This window comes from Bubalus kerabau, chromosome 6 (assembly GCF_029407905.1).
Source record: "Bubalus kerabau isolate K-KA32 ecotype Philippines breed swamp buffalo chromosome 6, PCC_UOA_SB_1v2, whole genome shotgun sequence".
Classification (NCBI taxonomy): Eukaryota; Metazoa; Chordata; class Mammalia; order Artiodactyla; family Bovidae; genus Bubalus; species Bubalus kerabau.
The window spans coordinates 22955654-22974860 of NC_073629.1; positions in this window are offsets into that span (position 1 = coordinate 22955654).

A 19207-nucleotide genomic window follows, 5' to 3' on the forward strand; every position below is an offset into this window, starting at 1 on the left:
CGCGTGTGGTTTTGGACCTCAATTCTTTGCCTATCTTCATTTCACACACATATATTGAACACCTACTAAGTAGTGGTCGTTATAAGGGTGAAAGGTTTCTTCCCTCAAGTTTTTTCAGTCCAGTAGGAGAGGCAGATAAAGTATATCAGTGATGACGATACAGTATGGTTCATCCTGTGATAAGGTACCTCGAGGGCTATTTGGATTCAGAGAAGACACCCTCAACCCTGATTGGCAGGGGCTGGGGGGAGCAGTTAAAGGTTTTTTTGGTGGGTTTTGCCCTGATCTGAATAGAGAAAAATGAGTGAGTAGTAGTTAACCAGTTACGTAAGGAGAAAAGAGTGTCATGTAAAAGGTCAGCTAACCAGGTAAGCAAGGGGGAAAGGGTGTCGTGTGAAAGGTCAGGGAACGTAGCTGGGCAGTGAGGTGGAGCCCTGTGCAGCAGGGAGGTCACTGGCTTCTGGTGGCTGTAGCTCCAGAAGCGTGGGTGAGGTCTCTGCATGGTGGGTCAGGACCACTCTTAGCATATGTGCTCCACCTTGACCTGGGCCTCCAAAGTTACCTGATGGTCCCCTATTTCCTTTTCAATTTTCTCATTCTTCCCCAGAATCTATCTCAAACTTTCTCTAATCTCAAACCATCAATCCCTTTACTTCTCAGAGAAAACAGCAAGCACAAGAACCTCTCTGCTTCCCACTGTCTATATGGTGATGACTCCCAGATCTCCTTCTCTAGTTCGGGTTTTTTCTTCCAAGCTTCAGACTCTCATGCCCACTTGGAGGTCTCATAGACACAGAATTTCCCCTCTCTCCTTCTAGACCTGCCCTCCCCACAAGCCTGCCTTATTTGAATGGAAGACACCTCCACCATCCACTCAGTTACTAAACCAGAAATCTATCCTTATCTCCTTCCTGTCACATTTTTCTATGTCTGATCTGTTAAGTTCTATCAATCCCACCTGTTTATGAATTAAATACATTAATATTTTCTTATCCTCATCCTTCAATATCCCTTCACCTTACTGATTGCTATATTTAATTCACTAAGAAAGTAAAAGCAATCAGAAGAGAACTTCCATCTCCATCACCCCTCCCCAACCTGCTAACCCAGCTGCATTGGTACCTACAAGGCCCTCCTTCCTGTTACTAAGAATGAACCATTCCTACTCCTATCGAAGGCCAACCCTCCAGCTTTGCTTTGAACCCTGTAATTATTTCTTTCCTGTATTGTTAATTTTCTCTTCCTACCAGTTATTCCCATTAGCTTACAAACATGACATAAAATCTGCTGTCTTGAAAAATGTTTCCCACATCTTTGAAATACTGTGCTATTTTTTTCTCCCCTTTATAACAAAACTTTTCAAAAGAGTTGTTTATACCCTGATTCTTCCCTTCCCCTTCTCTTTTGAACCAACTGTGATTTGGCATTCACCCCTACCATTCCATGGAAACAGCTTTGTTAAAATCATCAGTGACCTCTGAGTACTAAATCAGTAGCCAGTTTTCAGTCTTCTTACTCAACTTCTCATTAGCACTCTTGGAGTAGTTTCTTCATTTGGCTTCTATGACAAATGGTTTTCCTCACTTCTTAACTTCTCAGTTTTCTCTGAATCTACCTTTTAAAAATCTCTAAATGTTGGAGTATCTCAAGGCTTAGTCCTTGGACCTTTTCTCCTGCACTTACCACACCCCCCACACACACACCTTTGGTGATGTCAAGCTATTCTGTAACTTAAAATAGTATTTACATAATGTCTCCCAAATTTATACCTTCATTCTGGATCTTTCCCCTGAATTCTGGTCTCATTTCCAACTGTTTACTCCACATCCCTGCATGGATATTTAAGATATTTAATGTGTGTTAAGCTTGCTGTTGCCTGTGCTGAACTCTGAATTCTCACTCCTCTTCTACTTCTCCACAACTTCCCCATCAAGGTAAATGGCACTACCATTAACCCAGTTGGTTGGGCCAAGAACTTTGGAGTTACCCTTAACATCTGTCTTTTTCTTATGTCCTATATCTAATCCATCAGTAAATGCTATTGCGCCTTATCCAGAATTGACTGCTTCTCAAGACTACCATTGCTGCTGTTTCAGCAGCACCACTCACCAGGACTGTTGCCAAGTCTCCTGTTTCTGTGCTTTCTCTCTCTGCTAATTTATTCCCAACACAGGTGTGGCTTTTAAAATACGAGTCAGATCATGTCAGTCTTCTGCTCAGAATTCTTCCCAGGCTTCCCGTCTCAACAAAAGAGCCAGTCATAATGGTGGTCAAGGCCTTTATGTAACTCCCTTTCCTCCCTGTCTCTTCTCACTGGACTCCAGCCATACTGTTCTTGTCTCCCAAGAAGTCCCAAGGCATGTCCTCACCTCAGGCTCTTTGTACTCACTCTTCCCCTCTCTGGAAAGTTCTCCTAGGCATGGACATTTTTAGCTCCCTCTCTTCATTCAGATCTCAGCTCACTGTCATCTCTGGGAGACCCTTCCATATTGTCCTATATGAGACATTTCAGATCCACCCCTTTACCTACAACCCAATTACATTGTCTCCTTGTGTGATGGGCTGAATTATGTCCACTTAAAATTCATATTTCGAAGTCCTAACCCCCAGTACCTCAAATGTGACTGTATTGGAGTAGAGCCTTTAAAGAGGTAATTAAGGTAAAAAGAGGTGATATGGATGGACCCTAATCCAATGTGGCTGGATAAGGAAGAGAGCGTTAGGACTCTGACACAGAAGGAAGGCCATGCGAAGACACAGGGAGAGGATGGACATCTATAAGGCAAGCAGAGAGACCTCAGAAGAAACCAGCCCTGCTGACACCATGATCGTGAACTTCCAGAACGGTCAGGAAGTGCGTTTCTACTGTGTAAGTCACCTGGTCTGTAGTATTTTGCTCTGGCAGCCCAAGTAAACCAATCCACCTTGTCCTCTTTTCCACTGTGGTTTTTCTCAGTGCTTGATATTACACATTTGTGTATTTATTTGTCTCTCTGACAAGAACGTGAGCTCTGTGAAGGCGGACTTCATCTTGTTCACCTGTGTGTGCCCAGCGCTGAGAACAGTGCCTGGCGCGTGCTAGTAGTCACTCATTGGTAGAGTGAGTGAGCACATCCCCTCTGCCTCTGCTCTCCTGGGCTCACACTTATCCGCCCAGGTCACCCAGCGCCTTTCTCGTGGGTCATCTCCTTTGAGATGTGGCCCCTGCTTGCCCCTCCAGCCTCATCCTTCATGCCCCCTCACACATCCCCAGACTGAACTGTTTCAAGAAAAGTAAGTCTTGCCCTCTGGCCCTTGTGACACACTCTTCCCTTCCCTGACCCCCGACACACCCTCTCTCGCCCAACTATCCCTCTCATTTTCTTTTTTTTTTAAGGAGAGGGAGAGACTTTTTTTTAAAAAAGAAGTTGGCTCACACAGTCGTGGGGATCAGCAAGTTTTTAGGAAGGGGACTCAGGTAAGAGCTGGTATTGCCATCTTGATGGCTGGAAACTCAGGCAGAATTTCTGTGTTGCTGTCTTGAGAATTCCTTCTTCCTTTTCTTGTACTTTTTTTTTTTTTTTTTTTTGGCCACACGTCACCGAATGTAGTAGTTCCAGGACCAGGTATTGAACCCACGGTCCCTGCATTGGAAGTTTGGAGTCTTAACCACTGAACCACCTGTGAAGTCCCTATCCCTTGCATCTGGATACCTCCTGTGTTTCTGTCTGTCTGTCAGTAGGGGGCACCTGTCTTGTGCTTTGCTATGTTCTTAGAGCCAAGTACAGGACGTGGCACAAGGTGGACTTCAGCCAAGATTGACTGGGTTCCGTTGGCTCCCTATCCTTGTTTCTGCTTTGCAGTAAGGGGGCTTCTGTGCACTCTTCCCCACTCACCACCAGGGGGAAGCATGGAGTAAGGGAAACAGGGCTTCTGCTGGGTTCACATTCTGATGCTAACAGTTGTTTCTTTGTGACCCTTGGACAGGTGTCTGAGCCTGCTTTTCCTCTCATGTAAAATGGAGATAATTATTAACTATTATCAACTTATTAACTAATTAGGGTTGTTGTGAGAACTGAGTAAACGTAAGAGCCTTCAAATGCTCCTTTTTGCCCCACTGGGCTCAGCACTAACAGTTTCCTCAACTAGCCAGGCGCTTTGCACTGCTCTTTCCAGCTGCCCTCTCTGCAGGCGTGCTTCCCTCCGCCTGCCCTTAGCAAGGAGAGCACGCCTATGCGTGCAGGAGAGCCCTGGCCGCTCTCTGGCAAGTTGTGTGACTGTGGGCAAGACATTTAACTTTTCCGAGCTTATTCCCAACTGCAAAACAGTGATGTTACTATTTCCCTAACCTGACAATTTGTTCTGAGGATGGATGTGAAAAGCACAGCATAGCCTAACCTGTCCTTGGCCTCAACTGGCTTTTCTTAATGCTTTTAAAATGAGTGTTGTTAAGGTTGAAATAATTTCCAGAGGGGATCTCACCCCTCCTCCCCCATATAACGGAGCCTGTTCAGATAGGCTGACTTCTTGGGAACTTCACCTGACAGACCCTCCCGAGGGCCTCGTGGCTTGTCTTAGGAGCTCTGGCTCCTGTAGGCGCTGGGATGAAATAAGTGGCAAAGACAAGGCCAGGCACTGCTGTGCTGACTCTCCTTTAATAGTTTCATGTAGATAGTTTAAAGCTGAAGCTCCAACACTTTGGCCACCTGACGCGAAGAATCAACACATTAGAAAAGATCCTGATGCTTGAAAAGATTGAAGGCAGGAGGAGAAGGGGGCAACAGAGGATGAGATGGTTGGATGGCATCACTGATTCAATGGCCATGAGTTTAAGCAAACTCTGGCAGAGAAGCCTGGCATGCTGCAATCCATGGGGTTGCAAAGAGTCAGACAAGACTTAGCGACTGAATGACATAGTTTGAAAGGACAGCAAGGACATCAAAACTGAAAGATCCACCTGGAGAGAGGGAGGAGGAAAGAGTTTTTATTCCACCCGCACCCCCAGACCTCAGGGCACTGGGTCCTGGTGTGCTGACCTGTTTATTATAAGAAACTTGCATCTTTGCAAGTGATACCCGGCACCCTTTCTCCTCAGCTGGACGCATCTAGGGCACTGCTCATATACCTGTGAAGAAGGCTGGGGGGGTTTAAGAGCAGCCTCTTTAATATATGCCAGGGAAGTATCATTCTTCAGCTTTGGGGCCAAGAGCTGTGGTTTGCTGTGCACCCTGGCTCTGCACGGGCAGGTGTGGGTCCCTTTGGCTGCCTGGGGAATTCTCTGGGGAGAGGGCTGTGTGCTCTGCTCAGACCCTGCCCTCTAGTGGCCAAGGGAACCGGCCATGCAGTCCTGACCGTCCCAGGCCACCCCATCAACCTCTAGGACCCTAGTCCCTGTCCAAGGGTGAGTGCGGAGAGGAGAGAAACACTTTCCCCAATTCCAAGCCTGTCTTCCCTGAGCTCAAGTCTCGCCTCTGCAGGTAGTTTCCATGTGACTTAGGACATTCTACTAACTTCCCGTTAACAAGCCTGCAGATCCTCATTTGTATACTGGAACCCTAATACGGTGTCTTGTTCACAGAACTACCCCAGGGTTCACACAGGTCAGGTGTGTAAAGCATGCTGTAATGTCAGAGTGTTATACAAATGTGAGGCAACTGACAAAAAGAAAAAAAAAATGTTAAAAACAAACAAAATACACGTGAGGCATTGCTCAAAGCATTGCCAGAAAAGCCCCTCTGTGGCTCCTTCCGAGTGTTCCTCTGGCAGTTGAGGTAGTGGGCGCCACGTCCTGGATGGCACGCCACTGGTAGTATGATCCTGGTGACTATTTTTTTTTAACAACATTAAAAAAAATTTTTTTTAAAGCAGACCTTTTTCTTTTTAAAAAACTGATTTTCATTTATTTATGCATTACTTTTGGCTGCACTGGGTCGTCATTGCTGTGTGCAGGCTTTCTCTAGGTGCAGTGAGTAGGGGCTCCTTTCCAGTGGTGCATGCGCTTCTCACTTCGGTGGCTTCTCTCGCAGAGCACGGGCTCTAGGGCCTCCAGCTTCAGCAGCTGCAGTGCGTGGGGTCGGTAGTTGTGGCGCGCAGGCTTAGTTGTCTCACAGCATGTAGGATCTCAGTTCCTAGACGGGATTGAACCTGTGTCCCCTGCATTGGCAGGCAGATTCTTAACCACTGGACCACCAGGGAAGTCTTTGCTTTGTTTTTTTGGCTGAATAGCATGGCATCTTAGTTTCCTGACCAGGGATTGAACCCATGCCCCCTGCGGTGGAAGTACAGCATCTTAACCACTGGACCACCAGGGAAGTCCCCTTGGTGACTGTTCTAGAGGTGCTTAAGCACTCTTGTGGGGTGGTGAGAGCACCCACCTTGGAGTAAAGGGCCAGGGGCTTGAATTCCAGCTTTACCGCTTTCTTGTACTCTGTGACCTTAAGTAACTCAACATGATCAAGTCTTTCTTCATCTGTATATTGAGGATGAGGATGCTATCTGTGGGTTAGAGGGAGCAGGTGGTAGAGAATGTAAAGCAAAATAACTATGTAGAAGGGTCTGGAATGTGGTAAATGCTTAAGTATAAACCTTTGAATCCTCATCTTCATGTATTTGGGGCTTAAAGAAGTTAGAATTCAACAGCTCACTGTATGCCCCTAAAATCTGAGTCGCTTCTTGTGGTGCAGGGATGTTTAGAGAGTGCAAGCGTGGGCTTTGAAATCAAAGGTAGGGCCTGGGTAAACCAGTGAAGGAAGTGTGCCGTGGGGTCGGGCTGTTTATGTTGGTTGGAAAGCGGGGCATTTTTCCCTGAGGCAGGCTTTCTGCAGAGGAAAATCTGGATTGGAGAGAGAGATTAAAAATCTCAAAGGTAAAAGGAAAGATGTAAGGAAATGGCCTGCACTGAATCACTGCAAAGGACAGTGTTCATCAGAGAATTAATTTGGAAAGAAATAGAGTGTGAAATAGCAGCAAGGCTTTCAACTCTGGACACCATGGCCTTAGAAACCCAGTCGGTGTTTCAGAGGCTTGCCAAGGCCCAGCCTGGGAGCTCCCTCCAGAAGAGCAGCCGGGGGATGCCCAGAGACCACAAATGGCTAAGCTCGGAGGAACTGATTGAGTGTGTAATTAAGGGGAGGGTTGTATAACACTTGGGTAAGTAGAACTTGATGGGGTCAAACCAGCAGGGCTTCTGGGAGATGAGAGAGCAGTCCCTGGAGCCGTTAGTAATGGAAGCCAGATGCATAACGTTAGACACAGCTTACCTGGGCTTTGTGGGGAGAAGAATGGAAGAGGTCAGGAAGGGGAAGGGTTGAAAGAGTTGACTGCTCTGTAGATCTAAGTGTCCACAGATGCTTAATACCTTAGCGCAAGGAGTGAGATAACATTCTGGAACAATGGGGAAAATCCCCAGAAACTGAAGATGAGAGAGGCTATGATGTGGCCAGCACACTGGAGATGTAATGGATGCTGAATCCTGACTATGGGTCCAGAGTGTGTCTTGATGTACACCAGTGAGCTAGGTAGGAGCTGCCAGGATGTAAAGGGGCATTTTGGATCATGCATGGGGATTAGGACAGGAAATCATTCATGGCTTATTCGTGGACAAAATGGTCACATGTAGACCAGGTGGTGCTAGCCGTAGAGAACCTGCCTGCCAATGCAAGAGACATAAGAGATGCAGGTTTGATCCTTGGGTCGGGAAGGTCCCCTGGAGGAGGGCATGGCAACCCATTCCAGTATTCTTGCCTGGAGAATCCCATGGACAGAGGAGCCTGGTGGGCTACAGTCCATGGTGTCACAAAGAGGCGGACATGACTGAAGTGACTTAGCACACGTGTAGGCTGGATACTAAAGCAATTGCGCATATTCATAACTGCTTGATTTCCTAGAGCTACATCCCTAGGAGGCCCTAGTACACAAGACCCCTCGTAATAGGCCCTCTGCTCACCTCTCCAGCCTCATCCCCTACCTCTTTTTTTAACTTATTAATTTTTTTGGCTGTGCTATGTCTTCATTGCTGCTTGCCCTTTCCTCTGGTGTGGTGAGTAGGGGCTACTCTCTCGTTGTGGTGCATGGGCTTCTCATTGAGGTGGCTTCTCTTGTTGCGGAGCACTGGCTCTCGGGCATGCAGGCTTCAGTAGCTGCAGCACATGGGCTCTAGGGCGCAGGCTCAATAGTTGTGGCACACTCGCTTGGTTGCTCCATGGCATGTGGGATCTTCCCGCACCAGAGATCGAACCTGTGTCTCCTGCATTGTCAGCTGGATTCTTTACCACTGAGCCACCAGGAAAGCCCTCATCCCTACGGAGGGCTTGCTGTTCTTGATGTGTTGGCTCCTTCTTGTCATTCAGACCTCAGCTTAAATGTCACTCCTTTTCATATGAGGAGATTTCCTTGCATGTTAATATATATGTTTAATTTAGTGTTTGCTTTTGCAGAAACACAATAGAAACTCAGTGGTTAGACAGACAGGCTCTGGAGCCAGACTGCCTGCACTGATGCTCCATCCTTTAGGATCTGTGTGGTCCTGAGCAAGGGTCTTAACTCTTCTTTGCCTCAGTGTACCTAATCAATAAGATGGGAATAATGATAGTACTATATTTACTTCACAAGGTTTTGTGAAGAATAAACATGCAAAGTGTTTAGAGCAGGGCTAGGGATATTGGGAATGCCCAATAAATGTCAGCTAGTAGTAGCAGCATTCGTGTTATCCTCTGTCTCTCGCTCTATAATCAGTAGGACCTCTGTCTGCTTTGTTTGCTTCTCTGTCTCTCCAGCTCAGAGATCATGCCTTTGCACATACTGTGTTGACACATATTAAATGAATAAATTTGCTGAATTAATAAAACAACGAATGCAGCAGTCAGTCATTCTTCAAGGAGGTGTTGCGTGTTGTATGGTAGGGCTCTGTCCTTTCAGACATGTTTTTCAATGGTTTGCAAAAAACACAACAGAATAAATGTATAGAGTATAGGCTAATTACATTTGCTAAAAGCATAAAACTGGAAGAAATAGGTAATTGAATGACTGAATGAGTGAATAAATAAGTGTGTTAGATGTCCATATTGATATCTTTTTTTTGTTTTTTTTTTTGATTCTGGGCCAAATATTGCAAGATGAAATTTACTGGGGATAAATACTAAGTTCTTGATCTCACAATCAATTGCCCACAACAGGATAGATGTTATAGTGAGCAATTTATTCAATGTGAGTCAATGATATGATGCATTCCTCAAAATTCTAAATGTGCTGTGTCTGTGCTGGTCCCTGAGATGAAGGAGGTGATGGTCCTGTCCTGCCCAGCTCAGAGCACTCCCAGAGAGCTGTGCTCAGAGAGCAGAGACAGACAAGCAGGTCAACTGGAGAGGGACCATCTCGGGGAGGATGGAAGGGCTCAGGGCACATCAAAGCTTTTATTTATGTGTGTCTTAAGGACCACACTCAGGCCAGTATGTAAGCTACAGGGACATACGGAGCAATATAAGGATAATCCATGAACTAGTCAGAGCTTCCATGCATGAACTGGGCTATGTGTGAGGGTTCCTGTCGCTGCAGGATTTTGAGCTTACACGGGCATTTAGCCAGAGCATGGGAAAGGGGCTCACACCAGCCAAGTGGTGGAATAAATGACCTGTAAAGTCTACCCACTCTGAGAACCTGCAGTCCTATAATTCCACAGCATCCTTCATTCCCTGTGAACAGTCTTGAGTTAGAGGCAAGCCTCCTTTTGTCTTTTATGTGGTCAGGGCTGGGGTTTGGTCCTCTAATTTGATGATTCTGAACTTTTTAAAGAAGAGAGGAGTGCTTGGGAATCTGGTGACCTCAGTATAACCCTGTTAAGAGTGTTGCTACTATCACCTTGGGCCGCTTGGGCTTGGAGACTCTAAGGATGAGTAGCTCTTGAAAGTACCTTCTTGCTACTGCTCCCACCATCCCATCTTGAAATTTCCGCTCTGGTGCTTCTTTCTTTAAGGCTTTTCTGTGCTGCCTTTCAGAGCCTAGAAGAACAACAACAGGGCTTCCTGGGTCTCTCTTCTGAAAGAAGATAAGGAATTTCAAGTTAGAACCTACCCATTGCCCAGCCAGCACTCCTCTTGTGAGCTTTTGAATTTACTCACTGGAGCAGCCATTTCAGACCTTCTCTTTTGCATTGTGAGTCCTGGGATGAAGCTCATAAATGCTCTGATAACTTAGGTTGTACTGGGCATATGCACCTGTGTTAACTGATACGAGCCTCATATGAAGACTGTGACATCCCAGTATAAAGCTGCTGGCTCAGAGGGGTCAAAGCCAATGATCCAGGGAGAGGCAGAGGCTGGACTCATTCCCGCCGTTGACCTTGAGGTCAGCTTGGTTTTCTCCCCTTTTCCCCTACACCTGTCCTCTGGGGTATGGCTTTCCTTTTGCTTTGTCTCCTTCACCACTTGTGGTACCTTCCTCTTTTCACTTTCCAGTATCTTCCTTTCTCCAAAGCTGACCTCCACCTGTGCTTTGGTTTCTTTTCTGCTTCTGTGATCTTCCTGCCAAGGGTGGCAAGAGTTCTCTTGTATCCTCCATCCCTCTCATTCAATTGATTCCTTCCATTCTGTCTTAGAATAGTAATATTTCCATTATTTTAAACATTATTTCTCCTTTCCTTCTAGCTATCATCTTATTTCTCTTGTCAAGCTGAGTGTATATAACTCACCATCTCCTTGTCTCTTTCACATTCAGACCCTTTCCCCTGATACTTACCTTGCAGTCTGGCTTCCTTTTCTTTTCTTTTTTTTTTTCTTTACCAAAACTGTACACTAGAAGACCAAAGCATCATTTAATTAATTTTGAGACCCATTCTTAGTACCCTCACATTCTTCAATTCCTTAGTACCGTTTGGCCCTGTGGACCACTTCCTACTGCTTAAAGCCACTTTCTCACCCCTTCAGGATTTATGCAACTCTATACTTTTGTTAGCTACTCCAATGACTTGTTCTTTTTTATCTGGACAGCCATTTTCTCATCAGTTATGTAAGAGAGGTGAGTTAGATCTAAAGGTCTAGGAAGATCATTTCTTCTTAATCAATGGATTTCAGTTTCTTTTGCTGGAACTTCTCTCCCCTTCTGATTGTGCCAGTCCTTTGTGACTTATTTCTTGGCCTTCCATGTGACTCTCTTCTCTCATTTCCATTGAGAGATAATCCATACTCATCTCAATTCCTCATAGAGGAATTCACATCTTTATAACCAGTCCAAATGTCTCAGCCTTTATTTCCAACTGTCCACATGTAGCTGCCACATCATCACTTTACACTCAGCACTTCCTCAACCCCCAGCAAGCACTTCTCCCCAACTCCCACAATTTTAAATCCATGACAGCTGAGGCTTGGTTGAGGTGGGGTATGGAGGGGAAGCTAAGGCTTTTAAACTATATTCTGAGAATATAATGAAAAAATCAAATATAGGCCCCAATATCTGGGGGCAAAGATTTAATAAAGGAGAGAGACGGGACAAAATCATTTAACTCCAAATTCTGCTCTCCTTCCTAGTAAGTCTTTCCTAGCACTTATTTTTGCCTTTTTATACAGTTCATGAGATTCTCATGTCTAGCATCCTGGAGTGGTTTGCCATTCCCTCCTCCAGTGGATCACATTTTGTCAGAAGCCTGCTGTGCTTCTGCAGCCCATGGAGTCAAGAAGATTTGGACACAACTTGGCAACTGAACAACAACAAGAAATTACTTATTTTTACTTTTAGTTCGTTTAGTGGTGTCTGACTCTTTGTGACCCCATGGACTGTAGGCTCCTCCTCCAGGCTCCTCTGCCCATGAAATTCTCCAGGCAAGAATACTGGACTGAGTTGCCATTCCCTTCTCCAGGGGATCTTCCTGACCCAAGGATTAAACCCTAGTCTCCTGCATTGAAGGTAGATTCTTTACCATCTGAGCCACCAGGGAAGGCTTCAAGTCTCTCCTATAAGGAGAACCAATCTTCAAGCCAAAAATTACCAAACAAACATTGTTAGGAGGAATCAAAACCTGAAAGAGGTGAGGATATAACATCCAGTTGCTTTTAATGACTTCAGATATTGATATCCATTGAGTGATATCCCAAGGTAGATAAAGAAGCTATAGATGTTACTTCAGAGAATTATCTATGATAAATTAAAATGCTCTCAGATTTTTTTTTTTTTTTTGGCTGTGTTGGGTCTTCACTGCAGTGCACAGGGCTCTTTGTTGCTGTGCACAGACGTTCTCTAGTTGCAGAAAGCGGGGGCTACTCTCATTGCACTGTGTGGGCTTCTCTTTGTGGCGGCTTCTCTTGTTGCAGGGCATTGGCTCTAGGGCACATGGGCTTCAGTAGTTGTGGTGCGTGGGCTCAGTTGCCCCACGGCATATGGGATCCTAGTTCCCAGATCAGAGATGAAACCCATTTCCCCTGCATTGTCAGACCAACTCCTAACCACTGGATCACCAGGGAAGTCCCAAGATACTCTCAGATTTTTCGTCTCAGAGAGCCAAAATACAAAGGCAAATGTGGTCCTTGTATTAAAATGCATGAAATGTTAGACTCTACAATCTGAAAAACAAGAGTTCCTTGGCCCCAGTAGAGCCTAGAATGGATTCTTAAGTAGAAGTCTGTGAGCACTTAGGGAAGAAAGCAGTAATTACCATTAGGAATCAGTAGTTAGCTGAACTATTTCTTTTATTTAGGTTAATAAAGCAATAAGTCAAAGATTCCCAAGAAATTGATAAAATCTTTGGGATTATTTTATGTTTCTCAGCCTTACATGTTGGCAGCTTCCTTTTCTTCTTTCATATTATACCTGTGTTTGTAATCACCTGTTCAGTGTCTGACTTCTTCAATCAATAGACTGAACTTGGTGAGAGCAGGGTGGGGCCATTTCTGACCACTTCACTGCTGTTCTTAGCTTTGTAGGTACTCATTAAAAGAATAGATAAGACAACTAATTGCTTAATAGGAAGATGGAAAATGTGAGCTGGATGATGGTAGACTTGGGATTATGAAGGTATGCTTAAAATACTAATGAATTACTGAATTGATGTCAGTCTAAAGATTAGCTCTGACTGTAAAACTCTTAAAAGAAAACATAGGGAGAAAGCTTCATGACTTGGGATTTGGCAATGATTTCTTGGATATGACACCAAAAGCATAGGCAAGAAAAGAAAAAAATAGGTAAGTTGGACATGATCAAAATTTTGTGCTTCAAAGAACACTGTCTACAGCAAAAACGTAGCCTGTGGAGTGGGAGATACAGTCATGTACTGGATAAGGAATTGATACCTAGAATATATAAAGAACTCCTACAACTCAACAGACACTAACAAGCCAATTCAAACATGGAAAAAGGACCTGTATAGACATTTCTCTAAAGAAAATATACAAATGGCCATAAACACATGAAACTGCTCAACATCACTGGTTATCAGGGAAATGCAAACCCAAACCACTTCAGACCCATTAGGATGGCTATTATTGTAAAAAAAAAAAAAAAAAAAACAGAAAATAACTAGTGTTGGCAAAGATGCAGAGAAATTGGAACTCTTGTACATTCTTGGTGGGAACGTAAAATAGTACACAGCCACTGTGGAAAACTATGGCAATTCCTCAAAAAAATCAAGCTTAGAATTACCATATGATCCAGCAGTTACACTTCTGTAAGTCAGTGAAGTTGACTTACATTAAAGACTAAAGAAAAAAAGCTAAAGGGAAAGGAAGTTAAAGCAGGGATTCAAACAAATATTTGTATACCTATGTTTATAGCAGCTGTATTCACAACAGCCAAAAGGTGGAAGTAACCAAGTGTCCACTGCCTATTAGAGTGAAGTCAGAAAGAGAAAAACAAATATCATATATTAATGCATATTTATGGACTCTAGAAAGATGGTACTGATGAACCTATCACAGCTTCTGTATCCATTCATCTGTCAAACCGAATTTTTCTTGTTTATCACTTGTTCACCAGCACCTAGCATAGTACTTGCATTCTGATCAGTAAATATTCGTTGAAAGAAAGGCAGGAAGGATCATACAAAATCTTTCCTGGGCACCCAGACTCACACTGATCCTTCCTTTGGTTCTTGACTTCGTGGAGTAAGTGAGATAGGATAAATAATTGCCATAAAGGACACAAGTAGGATGTTGTACTACAAAATGATGGTGTGTGTGTGTTGGGGATGGGGGAGTGGTATTTTGTTGGGGTAATCAGAAAAGGCCTTTCTGAGGAGCTGAGACCTTAAGATGTGAAGGAGTCGGCCATTGGGAAAGGGGAAGGCCAGAGTCAAGAGCACGCCAGTACAGAAAACCAGTGTGTAATTCCTGAGGCAGGAAGAGTGTGGCACATCGGAGGTACTGGAATTAGAGTGGTTTGACTGGAGCATAGTGAGTGCGAGGAGACGGGCATGAGGTGAAACCAGAGAATGTCTGGGGCCTGGTAGGCACTGTTAAAGATCTTGGATTTTATATGAATTATATTGGAAAGCCATGGGAGGGTTTTAAGGAAGGAACTGATGTATATGATTTAGACACTTTTTAAGATGAGTCAGGCTACTCTGTGGAGAACAGATTGAAGGAGAGCAAGAGTGGAAGTAGCAGTTAAGAACTGAATGTAATGGACCATGTGAAAGATGGTGACTTCATCTGGAGGGATGGAGAGAAGTAGATAGATTTAAGATATTTCTTGGCAATGGACATAAAAGGATTTGCTTATGGTTTTACGTGAGGCGTAAAGGATGAAAGATGACTCCTGTGTGTCTGACATGATAACTGGATGGATGGACATATATCATTTACTGTGGTGGGGAAATAGGGTATGGAGATTCGGTTTGGGGGAAATGCAGAAGTGTAGGACTTAAGTTTGAGGTGCCAGCAAGACACAAGGCAGTGTTGAAGGTGCCAGGTGACTGTCTAGAACTCCTACGGATAGGCTGAGAGGGAGATGGAAATTCTAGACTTACAATTACACAGATGGTATTTAGTGACTCGTGACTGGATGGATTAGAAGAGTAAGCAGAAGGCCCAGGGCCGAGCCCAGTGCATGTTTGTATACTGATGGCAATAAGCTAAAGGAAGGGGAGAGGTTAATAATGCAGGAAGGGGGTCAGAGGCATGATCATAAGACCAATAACTGCATTCTGTATGGCCCTTGTTTTGTTGTTTCGGGGCTTCCCTGGTGGCTCCAGTCTGTCTTTATTAGCTAACTTAGTAATTATTTCAATATGGACTATGAACATGAAATATGGTGATGCTGAGAATTGAATGGGGTCCTATTTTGCCATTATTGCTAGTGTGTGTCTCTTCAGTTAGATGCCGGTTCCTTGTAGGCAGCTGCTGTACTTTCCTTTTACTCCACTGTACCCAGCACAGTGCAGGATAGAAGATAAATGCTCAGTGCTTCTTATAAGGCCCTTGCTGAAACCATGGATCCTGGTACATAATGCTAAAGACTGCTTCATACTTCATATGGCTGCGATCCTGTTTTTCCTTATTGTTATTATTACATTTAAATCACAATGGTTTCTGGTCTTACATTTAGATCTTTAATCCATTTTGAGTTTATTTTTGTGTATGGTGTTAGAAAGTGTTCTAGTTTCATTCTTTTACAAGTGGTTGACCAGATTTCCCAGCACCACTAGATTCCTTAAAAAACTGGAAATAGAACTGCCTTATGATCCAGCAATCCCACTGCTGGGCATACACACTGAGGAAACCAGAAGGGAAAGAGACACGTGTACCCCAATGTTCATCACAGCACTGTTTATAATAGCCAGGACATGGAAGCAACCTAGATGTCCATCAGCAGATGAATGGATAAGAAAGCTATGGTACATATACACAATGGAGTATTACTCAGCCATTAAAAAGAATACATTTGAATCAGTTCTAATGAGGTGGATGAAACTGGAGCCTATTATACAGAGTGAAGTAAGCCAGAAAGAAAAACACCAATACAGTATACTAACGCATATATATGGAATTTAGAAAGATGGTAACAATAACCCTGTGTACGAGACAGCAAAAGAGACACTGATGTATAGAACAGTCTTATGGACTCTGTGAGAGAGGGAGAAGGTGGGAAGATTTGGGAGAATGGCATTGAAACATGTAAAATATCATGTATGAAACGAGTTGCCAGTCCAGGTTCGATGCACAATACTGGATGCTTGGGGTTGGTGCACTGGGATGACCCAGAGGGATGGAATGGGGAGGGAGGAGGGAGGAGGGTTCAGGATGGGGAACACATGTATACCTGTGGCGGATTCATTTTGATATTTGGCAAAACTAATACAATTATGTAAAGTTTAAAAATAAAATAAAATAAAAAAAAACCTATCTGAAAAGCAAAAATATATATATATATATTAAAATATTAAAAAAAAATCACAATGGTTAAAAAAAAATCACAATGGTTATATTTTAAAGCTCTTGCAGACACTAAGCATAAGAGAAATAAAGAGATCCTAGGGATTGTGTAGCTTCCTTGACGAGGGAAAAACCAACTCATCTTTACAACAGTGTACTGACATTTCAAAACTGGCATTTAATTATGTACATACTCTAGTATATTACAAGTACATATGCATTTGTATAAGTAAATCTTTGTGTGTGTATATAAACATTTTTAATAGCTCAACTACTGACAGCTAGAATAGAGAACTTCACCAAAGCTTGGGAGACCTCCTGCTGTTTGGAGAACAAAATAAATCACAGTAATCCATGATTCCCTGTAACCAAATACATTTTGAGTGAACGCAGTGCTGATGACTCAGTGTCTAGCAAGGTGCTGGGCCTGGCCAGACTGTGTTTGGTGCTGGGAACTGGGCAGCCAGAGGCCAGCGCCCCAGAGCTCACAAAGCACATCCAACAGCACGTGCTTAGATCAGACTGACTCATGGGGGTGGGTGGGAGCTCCAGGAGAAGAAATGCATGTAGAGCTGTGGGGTTTCTATGTGGGAAATGGGGAAGATAAAAGCTCCTGAAAGACTGGCAAAGAGGAGAAACAGGCTCCCAGGAGTCTTCAACAGAGCTTAAGCTGTGGGGGAAAAAAAAAAAAATCTTGAAAAGTTAAATCCACCCTGGACAGTAATTTTGTTTAGTTGCTAAATTGTGTCCAATTTTTTGCAACCCCATAGACTGTAGCCCACCAGGCTCCTCTGTTCATGGGATTTTCCAAGCAAGAATACTAGAGTGGGTTGCCATTTCCTCCTCCAGGGGATATTTCCTACCCAGGGATCGAACCCGCATCTTCTGCATTTGCAGGTGGATTCTTTATTGCTGAGCCACCAGGGAAGCCCCAACACTAATTAATGAGACACTAAATACCATTAAGATTTCTAAGTCCCTTTCACCTTTGAGCCTAGCTCCGCCACAGGACAAAGGAAAAGGGAGGCTAGCACAGAGCTGTGGGCAGGCTGTACAGTATGAAGAACCAGACTTCCAGAATCACGCATCATGTCCTATCTTGTCCCCCTCCTCCCGCCACAGGGCAGACCTGAACTTTCTTAGGGCTGGATTGTGTTTTTAAACCTGTTCTTTGGAACCCCAGGGTCCTTCATAATTGCTTCAGGCTCTGAGATGGGGTTTGCAAGGGAAGCCTGAGTTCTTGTATGTTTGATGAAATAACTGGACTTTTTTCATGCTTTAAATATGTGTGAGACACTCATTTCTGAACCGTCTCTTTATCTTCTTTCTGTGATCATCTACTTACCGTCTTCCCCAGGCAGTGTTGGTTGCCAAGCACAACTAAGCACTGGGCCAGAAAGTTACCAGTCAAGTGTGGTGGTTACCTACAGGCAGAAAACAAATCCCGTCTGTTACAGCAACCCAGATAAGGAGCCGTGTCAGAGGCTTTGTTGTTTATACAACCCTAAGAGTGTATCTTCTTTTTAACTTAGTTTATTATTTAACTCCCTCCAATATAAAATATTGGGCCACAAACTGGTTTCTGTGTGCTATAAACTCTTTGCTTTAAATGTGTCATTAAAATTTTACCACCAAATTAAGCTCCCTTGACTTTTCTTAAATAGGTGTTTGTGACTTTGAAAAATATGAGTTGTCTGGGTTAGAGAAAAGAAAGTGGCAGTAGGCTCAAGTTATTAAGCAGCAGAGGAAATATGACCCAATTTGATGTTTTTTTTAAAGCAAGAGAGATGAGTCTGTGAGTTTAAAGATTTTGTAGAATAAACAAGTTTTTGCAAAATCTTCCTGTGGTTCTCTCACTCCATCCCCACCCTGTCCTCCACACCCCACGCAGTAATCTTTCCGCAGAACCTATCTGATCACCAGATTCCCTTGCTTAAAGCTGTGAAGTTCAAACTCCCTGGGCCACCCTGGGTTCTCCCATGACCTGCTCTCTCTGAGCTCATTTCTTCTCTCCACCTCCCTCCCTTAAAGAGCCATCCCATTGCAACAAGTAGGCCTTTGCTGCCCCCATGTCCTGTTTAAAAGCTCACCAGCACCCTCCACTGCAAAGTGCTTCTTCCTTCAATAGTTAAGTTCAAAACCACCTTTCATGGCGGTTTCCCTGGACCTTCCTCTCTGGCCAGTAGCACTCAGCTGGCACTTTCCCCGTGACAGCGATCAGAGTATGGAATGTCGATTTACAACACGTGTTTCCTGGCCCCTGTCTTAGCGCAGTTCTTGACACACAATAGACACTGTCTAAATGGTTGCTAATAAATGAACCCTTGGGTTAAATACAGCTTTCCTCTCCTCTGAGCACTTTGAAGGTACTCAGAAAAGGAAAAGGACATGACTAAAGGGTACATGGTTTAAACGGAACACAGCACCACCCACCCTGTCTGGGGTCACTCCTGGCCACTGGGATGGAGAAAGCACGAAGAGAGACCCGGATCCCAGGACTGCTCTGGAGCTGCTGAGAATTCTCTTATTCTTAACAGGGCCAGCTGCTTCATTTGTGGGGCCCAGTATAAAAATGGAAATATGGGGCCCCTGCTCAAAGATTATTAAGAAAGTCAACACGTGACAGCAGAGCATTAAACCACTCTGGGGCCTGTGCAGCTGCCCCAGTGACAGAAGCTGTGTCATGATCACAACATCTAGAAGTACAGGAGAGTAGGGAGGATGGCAGAAATTTTGGATCAATTTTTTAAACAATAGCTTTAAAATATATAAAATTGTTTTAAAAACTTATTTTTCTTGCCCCTTCATAAGGCGTCTCCAGTTTTGTTTGCTTATTTTCATTTACAGGTGCAGATTCTTTTAAAAAGTAAATCACT